Source organism: Heterocephalus glaber, unplaced genomic scaffold (assembly GCF_053883595.1).
Source record: "Heterocephalus glaber isolate CG9 unplaced genomic scaffold, H.glaber_assembly_v1.0 deba00001561, whole genome shotgun sequence".
NCBI lineage: Eukaryota > Metazoa > Chordata > Mammalia > Rodentia > Bathyergidae > Heterocephalus > Heterocephalus glaber.
Genome location: NW_028258349.1, coordinates 13883918 through 13891103, shown reverse-complemented (window position 1 = coordinate 13891103; position 7186 = coordinate 13883918).

Genomic DNA, 7186 nt, shown 5'->3' with positions numbered 1-7186 from the left:
GACCCTGTGTCTGAGAAGGCCCGCCCTCTGGCTTGGGTTCAGCCATTGTCTGCCTCCTCACGGGCCAGATAGCAAGATCTCACACCAGGGCTGCTTTTTTGGAGAGAATGAGGGGTGGTTGAGACACAGGTTATGTAACCTGAACTGGCCTTGAACTTGTGATCCTCTTGTTTCAACCTTCAGAGTGCTGGGATTACAGGCGTGTGGACCACACCTGGCAGTAAAGTTATTAAAAATCAGTGAATCTTATGTTAGGAATGGATTTTATGTAACTACCTCAAAGCTTGCTTTCCTTTGTGTATGTGTGTGTTTTGAGACAGGGTCTCACTATGTAGTTCAGGCTGGCCTGGAACTCGAAGTGATTCTCCTGCCTCAGCCTCCAAATTGCTAGGATTACAGGTGTGTGCCACCACACCTAGCTCAAAGCTTTTTAAAAAAAGTAATATATATGTTTTAAGGAGAGAAATATAGTTGGGTGTGGTGACACAGCTACTGGGGGACTGAGGCAAGAGAATCACAAGTTCGAGGCCAGCCTGAGCAATTCAGCAAGACCCTGTCTTTAGGGCCAAGGGTAAAGCTCAGCGGTAGAGCACTTACCTACCATGAGTGAGGTCCTGGGTTCCACTCCCAGCGCTGTAAAAGCAAAAACAGGGAGCAGAACACAGCAATCCTGAGGAATAGGTAATCATTATATGATATGCTGGGGAGGGGTCAGATTTTAAAGTCACCGAGGGGGGCTGGGGTTTTAGCTCAGTGGTGCCTCCAAGCACAAGGTCCCGAGTTTGATCCCCAGTACCAAACATACATACATAAATATAAAATAAAATAAATATAAAATATAAATGTAAAATAAAATAAAGTCACCAAGGGACCTCCCTGAAGTTTTGTAAGTTTCCTTGGTTTTTGTTTTTGTTTTGAGATGGGGTCTCATGTGGCCCAGCCTGGCATTGAACTGGCCTCAAGTGTTCCTCCTGCCTCAGCCTCCAAAGTAGCTGAGACCACAGTCACACACCACTGTGCCTGGCTTGTCTTTTTTTTTTTTGGTACCGGGGGATCGAACTCAGGTCCTTGCGCTTGTGCAGCAGGCGGCGAAACCACTGAGCTAAATCCCCAGCTTCGTCTTTTTTTTGAGTAAAGGTCTGAAGTTAAGGAGGAAGAGTGCTCTAGTCAGAAGCACACAAGTGCAAAGGCACAGAAGCAGGAGTGTACCTGTGTGTCCCAGGAACTGCAGGGCAGTCAGAGTGGATGAACAGGACAGAGTTAGAGATGAGCTGGGGTGGGGGACCAGTGATGACAGACAAGTCAGAGGTCTTTGCTCTGTTGCTGAATGAGGGAAAGGGATGAGCAGTGATTGTAGCTTTGCTCACAGCTGGCTCCAAGATAAGAGAGAAGTTGAGTGTGGTGGCACAGGCCTGTATTCCCAGTGATACAGGAAATAATACGGGAGATGAAATATGAAGTAGTATATCTCCCAACCTGTTAGCTGTCTGAGACACCGAGCTTTTGTTCTCTAAAAATCAAAGAATGAATTCTAGGAACAACAGAGGTTAAGAGTAGAAAGGTATATATTGATAGGAAAGCTCCTGAGGGGGAGGAGGGATCCTAGGTGGCTGGGGGCCCCACTCCGTGAGGGAGCTTTTTGTTTTTGTTTTGGGTACTGGGGATCAAACTCAGGACCTTGAGCTTTTGAGGTAGGCGCGGTGCCACTGAGGTAAATCCCTGGCCCTTATAAGGGAGTTTTATAGAGAGAAACCCACATGGGTACAACACGGACCCCAGCCATGATCATCCAATAAGGATGTTATAAGTATAGTCACAGGTAATAATGGTCCAATTGGGGAACAAGTCACATAACAAGCGTGGATGGAAAGAACAAAGGTTCTCCTAGGAAGTGGTGGGTTCAGAGGTCTCTGGTTACTCACTGGGGTGGCTGATGGCTATCTAGACTTCGTTAGACCCAATGTTTGTTCTCTGAGGAAGTATGCAAGTCTGGTCATCCTGTGGTTTATTAGGGTGGTGGTACCAGGGATCGAACTCAGGACCTTGCGCTTGCCAAGCAGACGTGGTGGCACTGAGCTAAATCCTCAGCCCTCATCTTGTCTTCATCTTGAGGCCCAGTTTCCAACTGATATGTCTCTGGCTGCAGCTGTGGTGTTTCACCTTTGTCCTAATCCTCTTGAGGACCTAGCCGTATCTGACTACCTATAATATTTCTACCTAACTCATCTATCTATGTAATAACCAGCACTCTGGGAGGCTGCAGCAAGTTCAAGTCCCACCTGGGCAACTTAGTAATTTAGTGAGACCCTGTCTCAAAAAATAAAAAGAGGTGGGAGTGTAGCTCAGTATGAAGACCGTGGGTTTAATCCCTAGTACTGAAAAAAAAAAAAAACATAAGAGAGAAAGTGTCTGTGTCTGCCTGTTTACTTCTCTGGCAAAACATAACTCTTTGAGGGTGGGGACATAGACGGCTTTGCTCATTGCCCAGAACAGTGTGACTCAGTAGGAATTAGTGAGGTTACCTGATGTCAGGGGCATGCTCATGATAGGCTAGAACCAGTACAGACTGGCTACATCTGGGCTTTGGACGTCAGGCTGCAGACAGTGGGGGGCTCCTCGCTGTACCCCTCACTGCTCTGTGGACAAATGAGCTAACCACTCTGGACCTATGCGCCCTCAAGGATAAAGTGGCAAAACTCACCTCATGGGTAAACGGTTTTACACAGTCTGCCTGGCACAGGTGAATAGAAACAGATGCTCAATAAATGGTATTTTTTTTATCATTTACCAACACCTTATCATTATTTCTCATGAAACTGACAACAGACAGCTGGTCATGGTGTCACAAACTTGTAATCCTAGCACTTGGGATCCTGAGGGAGGAGGACTGTGAGTTTGAGACCAGGCTGGGCTACATAGTGAGTTCAAGGCCAGCCTGCACTACACAGTGAGACCCTGTCTCAAAACAAACAGGGCCAGGGATTTAGCTCAGTGGTTCTGCCTCGAAAGCTCCCAAGTTCAATCCCTGGTACCAAAACAAACAAATAAACAAACAATGGCTGCCTCGAAAGCCCAAGGTCATGAGTTTGACCCCTGGTACCAAAAAAACCTACCAAAAAAATCTGTCATCCCTTTTCTCTTACAGGAAAGCCTGAGCCAGTATGAGGCTGAGCTGGTGGGTGTGTGTACCCCATGAGACAACTCACAGACCCAGGCTCTGAATGCCTTGTTGCCCTGGGTCCTTCCAGGGAGACCCACAGAGGCTAATCCGAACTATGGGACATCAGGTCCTCAGGAAGGGCAAGGGCAGATGGAAGGCACAACACTTCCTTTTCAGGACCTGACCTAGGTGAGGTTCACTGGTTGAGCCCTTGCCTAGCACGCACAAAGCCCTAGGTTCCATCCTCAGCACTCTAACAGGAGAGACAGAGACAGAAAGAGGGGAAAAGGTACAGACCCATCTGTGCACAACCCATTGGCCAGGACATCCAGCTGCAAGGGAGTCTGGGAAACATCATTTCTAGCTGAGTAGCCATGCTGGGGTGGTAAAGGCTAGATAGAGACTTACTGAAATGAAGGCAGAAATGGATTTGGGAGGCCATCTGTTGCTACTCCCTGTTGGTGGAAGTGTCTGTTACTCACCATTCTACCTATGCCCCAGGTTTATAAATGGCAGCCAGTCATAGCTGGGAAGGTGGACCCAAATGCTTGGATGAGAAACACGGGTGTGAAGCCCAGAAAGTATAGTGAGCTTTCTGCTCTCTGGAATATTAGCATCCTGCCATTCAATTTTCATCTCCCATGGCTGTTGGGTCCAGGGACAGTAGCTCATATTTGTTCTCCCCAAGCCTGCCTGTCTGGTCTCTCCTCAACAACCAACAGGCTCAGGTAGAGTGTAGGATTCCCCTGTTGGTCTGGCGTTGGCATCTAATGGTTCTGCTCCCCACTCCGTTGGTTCTGTGATTTTTTTCTGCCTAAAATGCCTTGGTGCAAAGGATGTACACAGCATCCTCCCTACCGCCCCCCCCCATAGAAAAAAGGGACTTGTGTTCCCAGGTGGCCTGCAGCAATACTGACCTTGCTCACAGCAGGATCAGCTTGCCCTGACGTCCACCAGAAGGGGACAGATGTCCTTCAGGGGGTCACTCCAATCCTGAAGCAGTGGCCTTGGCACTGCCCTTAGGAAGAAGCTTCTGGATGCCACATTCAGTGGACAGGGAAGCCAGACACTGCAGGTGGGCTGTAGGAAGGGACAGTCTTCCGTGGGTCTCGTGTTCCTGCACGTCTCAGGGCGGATGCGGTCAGCTGGAGGAACATCTGCGGCAAGGCCTGGTTTAGTCTTGCCTGGAGAGTGTGCAGAGCGGCCTGGTCCTATAAACATCATAATCCCTGTGCTAGATTGTTTTCTTTAAGACCAACCACAACCCAGCTGACCCTAAGGGTGGACCCTAAGCACATGGTGATGACCTTAAGTACACAGTATGCAGGGCTATTTCCTTTCTCATTTCTCATCAGACAAAAGCTCTGTTCTGGCCTCTGACCACAATCAGTCAGGCTCTTAATGTCCTAAGACAGCATCAGGAAATCTGGATGGACCATCCTCTGGGAGTTGCCACGGGGCTGACAGCCCAGCTGGGAAGGTCCAAGCTTGGTGTCCACCCAGCCAACTGTCAGGTCTGTGATAGTTTTTTGTTTATTTTTGGTTTTCATTTTTTTGAGACAGGGTCTTGCTATGTAGACCAAGCTGGCCTGGAACTCACAGCGATTCTCCTGCCTCAACCTCCCCAGTACTGAGATTATAGGTGTGTGCTATCACAGCTGGCTCTATCTGTAGAATACTGAACCTCAACCACATTGCCCAGGGGTCCCAAGCAGGCGGACTTATTTTAGACAGGCCAGATGGAAGACACACTGCCATCCATTAGGAGCCATACAAGGGGGTTAAAACTGAGCTGCTGATTTTTAGTGTCACTGCTGGTCACTACAGAGCCAAAAGACAGCTCTGGTGCCCCACAGAGAGGGACCCACTTCCCCACACAAACACAAAACCTGCAGCATGGGGCACAGGGCACTTAGCTCATTGTCAAGCCTGACCTGGAGGGCCATCGCACTGGCCACACAGTAAGTCACATGGGCAATGCCACTGAGTGCAGCCTCAGGTGCCACACAGGGAATTGCCCAGGACTCCGTGGGGGTCAGAAACATGATCTGTCATCAGCCCAGCTGGCACAGGCTGTGCTGGCCCATGAGTTTGGAAGTGCTGGGGTGGGTCCCCCACTCAGGAGCTATGGTGATAGTGGACATCAGGCCAGCACGGTGAGTGGCCATGTGGAAAGTGTGGGCAGTGGGCAGGGCAGAGTCCCAGCTGCAGATGCTGATGGACCCAGGTGGAGCAGGTGAATGCTTGGCCAGGGAGCAGTGCTGATCCCCCAAGGACAGAAGATGGGTGTTCACCCCAAAGCACAGCTTTACCCCTTCTAGCACTGCCACTTCCAAGGACCTCCTTGTGAAGGGAGGAGCTGAGTACAGCATTTTTACAAATTGACAGTGATGCATTTTATCTCCCATTTGGCCACTATAGGGAAGCTTGCAAACAGGCCACTCAGCCAGGCAGACACTGTGCTCATGATCTGGGACCAGTCTGTGAGGACAGAAGCCCAACAGCCAGGCCAGACTGGACTCCCAATCCCCAGGTCCCTTCAGGGCACTTGCAGGCTATGGTCTGAAGATGGGCACCCCCTTGCCCTGATCTTTACCAGGAGACAGCCTAGGGAGAAGCTTTTTGTGGACAGCCACTGTCTGACTAGGAAGGTGTGTGACGTGGTCCATAGGCACAGTGAGAAATCTGTGTGTGTGTGTGTGTGATGCTGGGGGTGGAACCCAGGCCCTTGCATATGATAGGCAAGTGCTCCACCACTGAGCCAACACCTCTAGTCCCCCCTTTTTTCAATTTTGATACAGGGTTTAAGTACCCTAGGCTGGCCACAAACTTAGAATTCTCTGGCCTTGGCCTCCCTGAGTAGCTGGGATTACAGGTGTGTCCCACCACACCCAGCCTTGAGTGAATGTTTAAAAGCCTATCTTCCCTGTTAGTAAGGAAGGCAGCCTGAGGACGAGGGTACGGTGTGCAGTGCCCACTGAATACCCTGGCTACTGCCCCACATGGGTAGCCTTTGCAATAAAGAAAGCACCACCGTCAGCCAGTAAATGACAGGGAAAGTGAAAACCTGACACAGGCTTCAAGGGCCACAATGGCATGGCAGGAGTCACAGGAACACACTGGACAGCAGCACCCTAAACTGGAAAGTGTCAGCTGTGTTTAGGAGCCAGGAGGGAAGGCAGAGCCAGGACACCACCCTGAGGGACTCCCTTGTGGAGTGATGCCCAGGGCCCTGCCTCCATGTCCCCTGGCCCCTTCCCAACAGCCTATCACAGGAGGGTGCCGAGTAGCCAGGTGACGCCCAGTTGCACACCGTGGGCAGTCTCCTCCCAACGTGCAGGCTCTCCTGGAGCTCTGGGGTCTGGATTTGCAGGGCCACATCCAGCAGGTCCCATGTGCTCACCGACTGGGCCTCTGTGATGACTGCCTAGCAGGCAGAGGAAGCCAGAAGCCAGAACTGGCAGCATCTGCCTCAGGTGAGGGAGGCAGGCTCAAAGCAGATGAGGTATTCCCCCAACTTGCTGTGGGAATCAGTTTTTAAGCACTACAGGATTTCTAGGAAGGACAAGGGAAGGGCACCAGATCCTTCTATTCCAGGAGAGTCCAAAGCAGCATCTGGAAGCATGGCTGAATCCTGCCACCCCCAGGAGTCATGGAGGCAGATGGCACCCACGCTGCCTGCTGAGCTCAGGGTTTCCAAGGTGCCACCTCAGGACCACCTGTGTGGAAGGGTAGTGGGGGATGGGGGCTCCAGGAAGGGAAGCTCACACGTGGGCCACAGGACTGGGCCTGGTCTGGAGGCCCAATCAGCCACATGGTGGTCTGGCCTGTTCCAACATGAGCGTGGGAAATGTGACAAAAGTCAGGGAAGGCAATGAAAGGATAGTTCAGGAGCCACCCTCTCCCTGCTTCTGAGTGAGGAGGCTGCAGAACTGCAGGAGACAGGGAAGGGGATTTAGCTCAGTGGTGCCACCTCACAAGGGCAAGGGCCTGAGTTCGATCCCGGTACAAATAAATAAATAAACA